Genomic DNA, 14,786 nt, shown 5'->3' on the forward strand with positions numbered 1-14,786 from the left:
GTTAGTAAAATCCAACAGTTGCTGAGGTTGTTGCAGCAAGTGAATATGTTGTTGCAACAGATTTAAAATCTGTTGAAAATTGTTAAAACAGTTGTTGAGGAAGCTGCAGCAACTGTTCTGATGGTTTCCAACAGATTAGTCTGTTGGAACAACTCAATCATATGTTCCAACAACTTTACCAGTTGTTGCACCAGATTATCCATCTGCTGGAATTAATCAATACAGTTGCTGAGGAAGCTGCAGCAACTGTATAAATATTTTCCAACAGATGTATAATATGTTGCAACAACTTATGAAGTTGTTGGAACATATGATGGAGTTGTTCCAATATATTACACACTTGTTGCAACATATGCTTCAGCTAAAACTTGTAAAAATTCATTATTTATTTACTTTAAATGGTGCACAAATCAATTGAAAGTGTTTTTGCTTATCTCTTGTGTGCAGATAAAATGTCTTCACGAAAAAGAAAAGGGGAGGAATCATCGAAATCATCTACAGTTAGTAAAAGAGCTAATGGGCCATCATTAGATGATCTTGCTGAACAGGCAAATATTCTTTCTGAACAAACTGCTGAACAGGAAACCTCCCAAGTAGGAGTTTCTGGCCAAGAAGAAGAAGAAGAAGAAGATGATGATGATGATGATGATGATGTAAATAATGATGACAATGAAGAGGATAAAATTGCATCTTTTGAAAGGTCAGCGACCGGGGCTGTTGATTCTTCTATTGGGACTGATATTGACAGACCTTCCACTGATGAAGTTGTCAAAACTTTCAGTATTGAGAAGTTCCGTGTGCAGATGTCGATGGATAAACTAGGTGATTTGAATGGTGATCTTGTTGTAAAATCAGTCATGGGCAAGCCCTTTGATCACTTTAGGAAGATACTTCAGGAGGAGGACTTGGAGGATTTCTTCAGGGCCACATGTTTTGGCATGTATCTAGATTTGCCTAAGGACAACAATGCAAGGTTTCAAATGACCATTGTGTATGGTCTTCTCAAACGAGAATTATTTGCAGCAAAACTGATGAGATATGGATAAACTACTGCGGCATGTCAGTTTGTTTTGGCATCAAGGAGTTTGCCATAATCACCGGACTGAGGTGTCATGATCCTTCTCAGCCTCTTCCTACAGTTACATTAAAGAAGGGAGCCATGACACCCAAGTCATCCAAGGGAGCCAAGACACCCAAGTCATCCAAGGCAGCCAAGAAAGGCAAAGCCAAGGTTGATGATGATTTGGATTTAGTGGATGTTTGTGGAAAAAGCTACAAGGCAGCGGATTTGCTAGCAGACATGAAGTCAGAAACTATGTCAAGAAAGCACAAGGAGTCATTGTGCTTAGTTTGGTTTGTGAATTCTATTCTTTGGGCAAGGGATGTAAAGAATAATATAGAACTTGGTTTGATTAAACTGTCGGAGGATCATGAGGCATTCAATAACTATCCATGGGGTCATAAAAGTTTTAACTTGCTGTTGAATATTTGTGCAAAGCTTTGAACCCTAATGTGAAGACTTCCAACATCTATGGCTTCCCGTGGGCCTTCATGGTAAACTTTCTTTCTTCAATGTTAAATCTTTTTAATTCTTTTCCTTCATTGATATTCTGATTTTTTGTGGCATAATTTTTTCTAGGCTTGGGCATTTGAAGCCATTCCTCACCTACGAAGTCAAGTCAGGGACTACTCAGAAGAATTTTGTTTTCCAAGGATCCTCAGATGGTTGACTACCAAAAACAGCAACAAAAAAATGAATCTTGATCTTTTTAACCCCCCCCCCCCCCCCCAAGGAAGCAGTAAGTCAGAATCTGTTGGAAAATATCCCTGAATAGTTTTATAAGAAGTAACTACTTGTTGCAACAGATACATTTATCTGCTGCAACAACCTCAGAATATGTTGGAAAAATCAAAACAGTTGCTGAGGAAGTTGCAGCAACTGTTCTGATATTTTCCAACAGATAGTGAATATGTTGCAACAACTCCTAAGATGTTGGAACAACTTGATCAGTTGTTGCAACAGGTTCACAATCTATTGGAAAATATCAGAACAGTTTCAGAGGAAGCTGCAGCAGCTGTTTTGGTTTTTCCAACAGCTAAAGAATATGCTGCAACAACCTAGGAGGTTGTTGAAACATATGTGGGGGTTGTTCCAACAGATTACACACTTATTGGTTAAATATATCTGTTTTGTTTATGTAGGTTGTACATCCAAGGCTTATCCCGACAATACGAGAGGTGCAGATGCCATGCCTTGTTAGTTTAGGGCATAGGGAATCTGTGCATGATGAATTGATTGATCAGATAAAAGAAGAATTGGCTGGAGCCACAACCGTCATAAGGGCTGGTGTTGTTGATGGTGGTGGTGATGGAGTTGGTGGTGGTGATGGTGATGGTGTTGGTGATGCTGTTGATATGAATATTGTTGTTGATGTTGCAAGACAGGCAGTGGAAGGTCTTGCTGATAAAAGAAGAGATGATGATGGTGGTGGTGACGGAGTTGGTGGTGGAGTTGGTGGATATACTCCCCAAAGTGGTGGTGGTGGGAGATCACACATATCCCTTATAGATTTGGTAGATATTCTTCAGTTGGTGCCGGTTCCTCCAAGGTGTATTCTTGTGCTTGTGAATGTAGTACTTGCAGGCTGAAAATGGAGGCTTGATAAACAAGGTTGAAGAGTTGCTTCAGGCACAAAAAGATACGAATTCAGCTATAAAGAGTTTGATGTCCAAGAGGGGTGTCCAGCCATCCAAAACGCTCAGCTCACCCTATACTCCTATTGGGATTCGCAAGAGGGCAAAAACAATTTCCAAGGCACTTGCTGATTGTAGAGCAAGGAAAACAAGTACTCCACAGAAGTCTATTGCTACTCCTCCTGCTGAAGTTGTGCCACAAGTGCTGAAAAAAGTTGATATTTTCAAGCGTGTAAACCCCCAAAAAAAGAAGAAGCTTGAAACCTTGATCAAATCCAAAAAGAGTGGGAGAGCACTGTACTCAATGCATGAATTTGGGCCCAAAGACTTCAAGGTTATGACAAACATGCACGAATGGTGGCAGGATTGGGTAAGTTTCAACACTCATATATATGTATATAATTCAGTATGATGTTTGAACAAGTCATGTAATTCGATGAACTTGTTGCAACAAGTTAACTAGTTGTTACAAGAAGTTACTAACTTATTGCAACAAGTTAACTAGTTGTTCCAACAAGTTAACAACCTGTTGCAGCAAGTTCACTAGTTGTTCCAACAACTCTAACTACCTGTTGCAGCAAGTGGCTGACTGTTTTGATACTTTTACTGCAGTATGTAGATGAAATCTTGTTGCTGATGCGTATGAGGCAGCTCAATTTCCCTGAGTACTATGATTCCTCTGATAGAATCATGGACCTCAACTTCTACCATCACTGTCGCAACAGGTACTTAGGATTGTCCAATGAGTCTACAAATGTGGGTGCCGTGCCCTATGATCAAATACTTGCTCTCTTTAGGTGGGACGATGATGGTCTCGCTTTTCCCAGAGGTAGTGTGCCCTACCCAGGTGGCTGCGAGTGGATTGGTGCCAAAAGGATCATAGCTGTCATGAATATTAATGACAACCATTTTGTCACTGTTGAGATCATCATTGAGGAGGGTATCATAAATGTTTATGATTGCAACATCCCATGTAATGACGACGGTGCTTTCTTCTGCCACATGCAGCCGTTAATGGATTTGTTCCCCAAGTTGCTAAAGCAGAGTGGCATGTTCTCACACTTACCTGAAAAGTTGCTGAATGAATCATGGAAGTTTGTTCGGAAGAAGGATATCCCCCGCAATGAGACCAATAAGGCATGTGCTTCCTGGTCACTTGCTTTTGCTGAAGCTTTGCTTACCCGCACGAATATGACCAAGCCCAATACCTTATTGAGTGACAATACTGTGGAGAGGATGCAATGGAGGTGGGCTTGTGGAATTATTGATAAGGTGTTGGAGCCCTAATGTGGGGACAAACAATTTCTCTTAAACTATGTTTGCATTAAACAATTTCTCTCATATTTTGCTTGCATTTGAATTATGGTGGGTGAACACATTATGTAAATTTGTTAAATATATATTATATGCTCAGTACCCTTATATATTGTTTAAGTTGTTTCAGTAGTTTTACGCAAGTGACAGATATGTTGGAACAAATACCTAAGTTACGTTGTTGCAACAAGTAAGGAATCGGTTGGAACATATGGATCTTCTGTTGCAACAATTTACTTAGTTGTTGCAACAAGTGAGGTAGTTGTTCCAACAGATGTGTTACTTGTTGGAGAGAGCTTCAGTTATTGTCTCTGTGTCATAACAAAATGCAACAACTAAGTGAGTTGTTGGAACAACTTAATCACCTATTGGAACAAGTGAGTTAGTTGTTCCAACAAATGTGTTACTTGTTGGAGAGAACTTCAGTTATTGTCTTTGTGTCATAACAAAATGCAACAACTAAATGAGTTGTTGGAACAACTAACTTATCTGTTGCAACAAGTGAGGCATCTGTTGGAACATATGGATCTTCTGTTGCAACAATTTACTTAGTTGTTGCAACAAGTAAGGCATCTGTTGGAACATATGGATCTTCTGTTGCAAATAATCCAGCAGCTGCTGAAGATGTTGCAACAAGTAAGGAATCTGTTGGAACATATGGATCTTCTGTTGCAACAATCTACTTAGTTGTTGCAACAAGTAAGGAATCTGTTGGAACATATGGATCTTCTGTTGCAACAATCTACTTAGTTGTTGCAACAAGTAAGGCATCTGTTGGAACATATGGATCTTCTGTTGCAAATAATCCAGCAGCTGCTGAAGATGTTGCAAGTAAAGAATCTGTTGGAACATATGGATCTTCTGTTGCAACAATTTACTTAGTTGTTACAACAATGCACTTGCAAATTGATTAAGTATTCTATTGTTTATCACTAAATATGGTTGATCTCCTTTGTTTATCACTAAATATGGGTGAATCGAGTAGTTCACATCAATTCTCTCTAATGATCACTCGATTTAGTGCATGCTGGCTTTGGAGATCCTCTTCGCTGACTAAAAATACATCAAATTTATTAAGTATTCCATTGTTTATCACTAAATATGGTTAATTTCCTTTGTTTATCACTAAATATGGGTGAATCGAGTAGTTCACATCAATTCTCTCTAATGATCACTCGATTTAGTGCATGCTGGCTTAGGAGATCCTCTTCGCTGACTAAAAATACATCAAATTGATTAAGTATTCCATTGTTTATCACTAAATATGGTTGATTTCCTTTGTTTATCACTAAATATGGGTGAATAGAGTAGTTCACATCAATTCTCTCTAATGATCACTCGATTTAGTGTATGCTGGCTTAGGAGATCCTCTTCGCTGACTAAAAATACATCAAATTGATTAAGTATTCCATTGTTTATCACTAAATATGGTTGATTTCCTTTGTTTATCACTAAATATGGGTGAATCGAGTAGTTCACATCAATTCTCTCTAATGATCACTCGATTTAGTGCATGCTGGCTTAGGAGATCCTCTTCGCTGACTAAAAATACATCAAATTGAATAAGTATTCCGTTGTTTATCACTAAATATGGTTGATTTCCTTTGTTTATCACTAAATATGAGTGAATCGAGTAGTTCACATCAATTCGCTCTAATGATCACTCGATTTAGTGCATGCTGGCTTAGGAGATCCTCTTCACTGACTAAAAATACATCAAATTGATTAAGTATTCCATTGTTTATCACTAAATATGGTTGATTTCCTTTGTTTATCACTAAATATGGGTGAATCGAGTAGTTGATCACTAAGTATGGGTGAACCAAGTAGTATCTTCTGCAGCAAGTATAGTATTTGTAGCAGCATGTGAGTAATCTGCTGCAGCAAGTATAGTATCTGCTGCAGCAAGTATAGTATTCGTTGCAGCAAGTACAGTATCTGTTGCAGCAAGTACAATATATGTTGCAGCAAGTAGAATATATGTTGCAACAACTATAGTATCTGTTACAGCGGCTATAGTATCCGTTGCAGCAAGTACAGTTTCTGTTGCAGCAAGTACAATATCTGTTGCAGCATATGTAGAATCTGTTGCAACAATTGTAACATCTGTGCAGCAAGTGATTAAGTTGTTGAACAAATCCTTACTCGTGTTGGATAAAACACAAGTTGTAACACATAACTAGTTGAAAAAACACCAACATATAACTTGGTTGTTGCAACAGATTTATTACTTGCTGGAAGTTAAACATAAATTACCATGCTAAGAAACAATAACATTACAATGTCATAAAGTTCCAACAGATAACTATTGTTAAAGCATAATGCAATTTACAACTATGGAGCATTTAGGATTGGACATGTTGTTTTTTGTGGCCAGCTGTTTTTCATAAGGAGCATTTGTTTTTCCTCGTTGGAAATGATTCCCCGATTCCGCGCCTCCTCTTTGTCCGCCTTCTTCCGGGTTTGCTTGGATCAACATATGGAGGAGGTATCTCTCTCTCTAAAATCTCCAAAGGAACTTCCCAAGATTCTTCAGAAGGCACAGGAAATATTTCCTCACAATATGCAATTATGTAATTCTCCACCTTATAATATGAAGATGAGTAGTCATAAATCCGCCTTCCAAAGTCGTCACCATATTGGACACGAAGCGCTGCCATTGCATGTGGACAAGGTATTTTGTCCAGGTAAAAAACTCTACAAGTACAAAATCTACTTTGCAGATCGACTGTCGCAACTGCACCGTGACCGATGACGCTGAACTTGTAGTTGGCTATTTGATGGGCTAACAACTTGTTCCCCAAGTTGACAAATTTTGAAAAAAAAAATTCAACTGAAGGAACAAAGATGTTTAGTGAGTCGGTGAACTCCATACGTCTCTCATGAAATTTTTCTGCAAATCTCCTGTTTATGGCATCAAATAAAGCAGTAATGGGAAACTCTCTTTCAACATTGAACATTGAATTCACCGACTCAGCAATGTTTGACGTCATAAGATTATACCTGTGAAGATAAAGATCTTCAGTTATGGTCTCTATGTCATACCAAGATGCAACAACTAAGTGGGTTGTTGGAACAAGTAACTCACCTGTTGCAACAAGTGAGGTAGTTGTTCCAACAGATGTGTTACTTGTTGGAGAGAGCTTCAGTTATTGTCTCTGTGTCTTAACAAAATGCAACAACTAAGTGAGTTGTTGGAACAACTAAATCACCTGTTGCAACAAGTGAGTTAGTTGTTCCAACAGATGTGTTACTTGTTGGAGAGAACTTCAGTTATTGTCTCTGTGTCATAACAAAATGCAACAACTAAGTGAGTTGTTAGAACAACTAACTTACATGTTGCAACAAGTGAGTTAGTTGTTCCAACAGATGTGTTACTTGTTGGAGAGAGCTTCAGTTATCGCCTCTGTGTCATAAAAAAATGCAACAACTAAGTGAGTTGTTGGAACAACTAACTTACCTGTTGCAACAAGTGAGGTAGTTGTTCCAACAGATGTGTTACTTGTTGGAGAGAGCTTCAGTTATTGTCTCTGTGTCATAACAAAATGCAACAACTAAGTGAGTTGTTGGAACAACTAAGTGAGTTGTTGGAACAACTAACTCACTTGTTGCAACAAGTGAGGTAGTTGTTCCAACAGATGTGTTACTTGTTGGAGAGAGCTTCAGTTATTATCTCTGTGTCATAACAAAATGCAACAACTAACTGAGTTGTTGGAACAACTAACTTACTTGTTGCAACAAGTGAGTTAGTTGTTCCAACAGATGTGTTATTTGTTGGAAAGGTAATGTATGAATACCTATTTCCGGGGAAGAATACCCTGCTCCATCTGTGGAATCCAACACGTTCAAGATGTACGGCGGCCCCAGGGACGGTATCTCTGATTTGATTGAAATGGCCATTGAACTCATCTATATTGTACGATTTTGCTGCTTTATAAAACTGAGATATGACCTTCGTATTGTGAAAGGTGGTTCGGAGATTTTCCCCAAGGTGCTTCATGCAACAACCATAATGAGATAAAGGGAAGACAATTGAAACTGCCTTTTTGATACTTGGATGCCTATCAGAAATTATGCACAACTCTTTGGTATCATCTACAAAGCTTTTCATTTGTTCAAAAAAATATTTGTATGAGGCATCACACTCCTTGTCCACTACACAAAATGCCACAGGAAAAACATGATTCTCCGCATCTTGCGCCACGGCTGACAACAACACTCCTTCGTACTTGCTCTTCAAGAATGTCCCATCGACAGCTATGACTTTTCTCATTTGCGCAAAACCAAGCATCCAAGCCTTGTAGGCTACAAAAAAGTACTTGAACTTCCCATTAGCATCAACCTTCAATGTTGTCTTGCTTCCTGGATTTGCGGAACGAAGCATATAACGGTACGCATCAAGCATTGCATACCCGTGCTCATGTGTCCCCCTTGTCAAAGATTTTGCAATCTCCATGCCCTTCCAGACCTTCCAATAACTTACCTTACAACCCAATTCTGTGCGGAATGATTGGCTCATATCTTTTGTAGATGGGCCTTTACCGTCGGGAAACCTATCTTTGAAGTATTCACCAATGACTTTCGCTGTGGCGTGTGGATTATGGCTAGTAATATGCTCAGAACCACATGTGTGATACTTTACGTAGGTTGTAATACAAAATCTGTCAGAACTTAAAAGCTTCATAGCCCTCAGCCACCACTTGCACTCCGGATGTACACATCTAAAGCAATACACAGTGCGCGAATTAATCACCTTCTTGAGCGTAAAATCTTTCTTCACGCAAGCAAGTTTCAACATAGTTGCTAGTTGTTCCTTGTTCTTGAATGACATTCCTTTATAAAAAGCCTGTTTCATCATCTTGAACATGGCTGCACTGTGAAGATTGTGTAGAACACGGTGTATTGCTCGCAACTTCGGGTGTAGGAATCGGCTCACCCCCACTTCCATTATCTGGAATGTCCATATCCATATCTACCCCATCCAATTTATCATTTAACACATCTTGTTGGTCTTGACCTAAATTATGGTTCTCTACCGGGCTTCCAACCACGTATACCCTTAAAATGGGCCTAGCTACATCATTCAAATAAGTACGCAAGCGATCCTGATCGGTTATCTTAAAAGGCAAGACCCTCTGGTTTTCAAAAGAGCTATGCATGTAAGTGATGGCAAGATCTTTCGGTTCACAAGTTAATTCACAATAGGTGATGATTAAGTTCAAAAAATCATCAAACACAACATCTCTTTGGACACTCATCGCTATCGTCTCTAACATGTGACTACCCTTCCATCGCCAAATATATCGATTGTTCTTCTCAATCCATTCGACATGGCAATCAACACCTATTGTTATTGAGTCCCCCATTAATGCTACCTGAATATATTTTGTTTTTTTAAAAAAAGGTCATGGCTGTATAGTAACAAAATACAATAACTTAATGACTTGTTGGAACAGATGAATCAGGTGTTGCAACAAGTACTATCCTTGTTGCACCAACTAACTAATCTGTTGGAGTCAGCTTCAGTTTTTTGAGTTCTGTTTAATCCAAAGATAGTTGAAGATGTCCAACAGATTAGTGAGTTGTTGCAACAAGTAAATTACTTGTTGCAACAGGTAATACACTTGTTGCAGCAACTAACTAATCTGTTGGAGTCAGCTACAGTTTTTTTTTTGGGTCCAGTTTTTGCGTTATGTTGGACTGAAGCTGAATCCGACGGATCAGTGAGTTGTTGCAACAAGTAAAATACTTGTTGCAACATGTAGTACATTACTTGCAACAACTCACAAATCTGTTGCAACTTATTCATACTACGTATTTAACAACAATTAGTATAGAAGTTGCAACAACTACATAATCTGTTGTAATTGTGGAAGCAACTACAATAGCTGTTGTATAAACTACAGCAGCTTCTGCAGAAACTACAACAGTTGTTGCAAAAAAATAGAAGCTCTTATACACCAGCTTTAGCACTTGTTGCAACAAGTACAATTGCTACTGTAAATTGTTGGAAAATCAGCAGCAAAACCCACATAAACAATTGAAACAAAACAGCAATATTTTACTTACCAAATGAGCGAAAATTACTTCTGAAGTAATGCCCAGCCAAAAAATTGCAAAATCTGCTGGTTTCATTTTTTTCTTTGTTGAGCAAATTCTTCAAAATGCCGCACCAATGGAAGAAAAAGAAGCAGGGGAAGCAGCAATACTTATGAAATAATGCCCATGTAGACACTAACGAAATCCAACCAAAAAAATTGCCAATTTGGTGGTTTAGTTTTTTCTTTTGTTGAGCAGATTCTTCAAAATGGAACAGCAATGGATGAAGAAGAAGCAGGGGAAGCAGCAATGGAAGATGAGGAAGAATAATGGAGGGAGAAAAAGAATGAGAACAAGCGGATGGAGAAGAAGAAGAAGAAGAAGAAGAAGAAGAAGAAGAAGAACGAATCAAGGAAGGAGAAGAAGAACAGAGGAGGGAAAAGAGCAAAAACGGGTGCAGCTATTGGCCCCCCCTTTTTTTTTTACCCATTTTGGTATTTTAGGGTTTATATTGACTGGGTCAAAGTGTTAAAAATAAAACTTGAAGGCAAAGTGTTAAAAATAAAGTTAAGGGTCAAAGTGTCAAAATAAAAACTTTTGGGCAAGGTCAAAACCTCTTAATCACTAATCAAAAAACACCACCTCCACTCAATAATTAAAACTTGAGTCACCTTCTCTCAATAAAAAGACTTAAGAGTCACCTCTAGCTAAATGCCCCTAGTTTCTCCCCATTTTCCTAATTTAGATTGGGAGACATGGCACAAGTTATAATTAAGTAGTTAAAATTTAATTGACTAAAGTAAAGGTCCTAATTATGATTTAAATAATTAAAACTCCCTCCGGATCAAAAAGAATATTCACTTAGTTATTTGCACATCCTTTAAGAAAATACTAATTTTTAGACAAAAATAGATAATTTCACTAAACTGCCCCTAATTAAACATTTATTGGGATTTAATCACATAACACTTAATAGAGACAAATCTGAAAAAATATGATTAATTCTTTCTTGATTTAATAAGTGGCACTCTTTTTTACCCAAGAAAAAAAATGCTAAATTGACACTTTTTTTTTTTATCCGGATGGAGTAACTTGTCCATAAATATATTAAAGAAAATTCTCTCTCTTCCTCCTTTTTCTTTTTCTATCTATTTGTTTCCTTATCAGTTTACCCGATTATTTATCCCATTTATTTCATTTCTTTGCGCCAAAACAAGTTTTGCATATTCCATATACAATCTTCACTGTAATTTTCTCTATTACAATTATAGTTATGCCATGTAGCTTTTTTCTGTGAAGTCCAAATAAAAAAAAACGTTAAGTTGATTTATCCATAATTTCTTCACTACTTGAAGAAGTTGTTAGTGTATTTTTTTTCGTTGGAATCAAAGTTAATCCTAATAGGGATTTTGTCTTGTCGGAGTAGGAAATGAGTTAAAATATAATATTAGATGTATAATAGGAAGAGAAAGAACGTATTATAATATATTCATGGATAAGTTATTAATTATGAAAATCATTAGAGTTTTGTTTTAGTTAATTAAATCTTAATCATTAATTCTAACATATGCCATGTGTCCCTAATCTAATATAGAATTTGAGGAAAATGGAGAGATGGAAAATGGAGAGGAGTCTAATCTTTCTTTTGTTATATACTGGAAAGTGGCAACAGTCCAGCTTACTTTATTGAAGAAATTAAAGTCTATCACGCAAGTGTGGTGACAGGGCACAAAGCTAGTTATTTTTAGTATTTGGATCCCAAGATTTAATTATTAGGTGGAAGAAATTCAACAACCATTTTAGGATTAGTTCTAATTAAGTGGAGACAAGTTAGTTGAGCATCAAAACAAACCCCAAATTTTAAATAATACATTTTCATCCAAGAATTTAAAAAAATAAAAAATAAAACAATAAAAGAATAATTATTCCAAAGCTTCCAAACCAGCTTTCAAATTTTAAAAAATACGTTTTGATCCAAAGTAAGAAATAATAAAATAAACCAAAATAAAAATCAAAAACATATCTTTTACCTAATATAAAATTACATTCCCCTCTCTCCATCCCTTTATTGTGAGTACAAATCTGTTCATCCTTTGATTCTTCTCTCCTATTTTTTTTCTCCGTAATTTGGGGGTTGTTAGTAGCGTTTTTCTCGAACATAGGATGATTTGAATTTGAATATGTGTGGACTTTGTTGATCTACATGAAAGGATATTGTGGATCTTCTTGAAGTATGTGGTTGTCAAGAAATATGCAGCCACATATTGACCTCTTTTTGAATACCCATGAGTTTATGGGATATTTGAGATCTGGCTTAATCTATTTTCAAGGGAATACGTGTTGCTATATATAGAAGTGAGCTAAGGTTTGGGGTAGAGTAGTCTCCAAAAAATCCCAAAAAACCTTAGACTTTGAAGATGGATTGGACTCATCTTGTAGAGTCCTACAAAATTTTGATGCCTACAAATGGCCCCTACTTCAAGGTTTGACAGAGCGCAGACTTGCTGAAACTCAAAGACGAGACTTGAAGTACCCATAAAAATGGAGATTCCATCTTTGTATTTTTATGGATCCATATTTGGCATATCTTATTTGTAGACAATAAAATTCGAGTCGAGAAAATAATAATCAAGACCGAAAAATATCGCAACAATCATTGTATTTGATTTTAGAATATGAGTGTTACAATCTCTATGAATCCTCTGATTCGCCTTTTCAATAATAAATTCAAGGGCTTTTGAGCTTGATCTTGAACTTGATGGGTTTGATCTTGACTTGTGCTTGAATTCAAGGGTGTTCGAGCTTCATCTTGAATCTAGTGGTCTTGATCTTGAACTTATGCTTGGATTCAGGGGCTTAAAGTTGGATCTTGAATCTTCGTCTTGATCTCTAGAACTTCTAGAGAAATACTTGAGTGCTTGAATGATTTTAGCTTGTAGATAAATAGGCAACATTTGATCTACAGGCTCTCTCTGGCTTCTTGTTAGAATTTCTGGTAACTCAATGAGTTTCAGCTCAAGTAGTTCATCAAAAATTTTAGGGACTTCAGAATCCAGGAAGGGGTATTCTTTCTCTTGCATCTCCTTCAAGGTTGACTTTTCACTTGTGTTTTCTCAGTAGACTCAACTCTGGGTGTCTTTCTGAACATTTATTGGTTTGATTACAACCCCTGGTAACTGTACTGGCCTTGGCTTTCCAATCCAATGCAGTGCAGGTTTTGCATAACCTTTATAGCCCTTTTTTTCCCCTTTAGGTGGTTGTTGTAGTTGGTTCCCCTTTTTCTGGTTTGTAGGATTCTTTGGATCCTCTTTGCACTCATGCCAATGCTGTATACAATACTTACAAAATAGAGGTTTCCAATCAAATTCCACACCCTGAGTAAACATCTGTCCATTCTCATCAGTTACTACAATTTCTTTTGGAAGATCATGAGTAATATCCACATCAACTAGGTCCCTAGCATAGGAGATATATGTTTGTTTCTTTGTGCATTCATCTGCAAACATAGGTTCCCCCAATCTGCTAGCTATTTTACTCAAAGGAATGAGCCCCCAATGATTGAGGGGCAGATTGGGAAATCTTACCCACAAGGGCATAGTTCTAGGGAAATCCTACTGAAAATCAAAGTTTGGGTTCCATGGTGTTAAAATTAGTGGTCTGTTGTTGAGTGTATAAGGTCCAGAGTATAGTATTTCATCCCTTTCCTCTATGCACTAGAATTTCACTATGTAATAACCCTCATCATGCCAATACACACTAGGCTCAGCTATACCAGTCCAATTTTTAGCAATGTATTTTGTCATAAAACTAAAGAAAGGTGTTTCCCTCATAACATACAGTATCAAAAAATTTGACTATTCCTTAGTTTGTGCGGTTGTCTCACTACTCTCAATTGCCACCATTGGTTTGCCATCAACAAGAACCGGGGGAATAAAAGAAACGGGCATACCATTTGTCGCATTCCGATTATTTGCAAACAAGCTAGTCCAAGTACGGGTTTGCATCTTATTCACCTCCTCATGTTGTTGAGCTGGCATTTTCTCCTCTCTAGTTTCCTTCGTCGTCGTCAATTACATAGGAGAAACACCCCCTATGGGTCTCGTTTCACTCGGTTTCTTTGCATATCCCAAAATTGGGGTTTTGCTAGAGGTAGGAATCGTAGCTGATTTCTGCTTTGCTGCCATATTTGGTGGTGTTAGCTTCGAAATCCCAGAGGTATGTTCTGTTGACTTCATCATTGTTTCCCTATTCGGAGTCGTAATACCCTTATTCATCGATTTCTGCTTCCCATCAGAAATCAAAGCTTGTAGAGTTGTTGATGGAGTGTGCTTTGTCGCGATGACTACTGGTTCATCCTTCTGAGGTCTTCCCCGACCTCTCTTTGCCATGGCGAAATGGATGGGTAGCACACGTTAGCAAGGCGTACTAAACGTGCGCCGAGAGCATCTTTCTTATTATTAGTTGAGCGTCAAAACAAACCCCAAATTTTAAAAACTACATTCTCGTCCAAGAATTTAAAAAATAAAAAATAAAACAATAATTATTCCAAAGCTTCCAAACCAGCCTTCAAATTTTAAAAATACATTTTGATCCAAAATAAGAAATGATAAAATGAACCAAAATAAAAATCAAAAACATATCTTTTACCTAATAAAAAATAAGAAATAGTGTATAAAATTACATTCCCCTCTCTCAATTCATTTCCACGTTTTTCTCCTCCTACATCTGAAATATACTTT

The sequence above is a fragment of the Lycium barbarum genome, chromosome 1, assembly GCF_019175385.1.
Source record: "Lycium barbarum isolate Lr01 chromosome 1, ASM1917538v2, whole genome shotgun sequence".
Classification (NCBI taxonomy): domain Eukaryota; kingdom Viridiplantae; phylum Streptophyta; class Magnoliopsida; order Solanales; family Solanaceae; genus Lycium; species Lycium barbarum.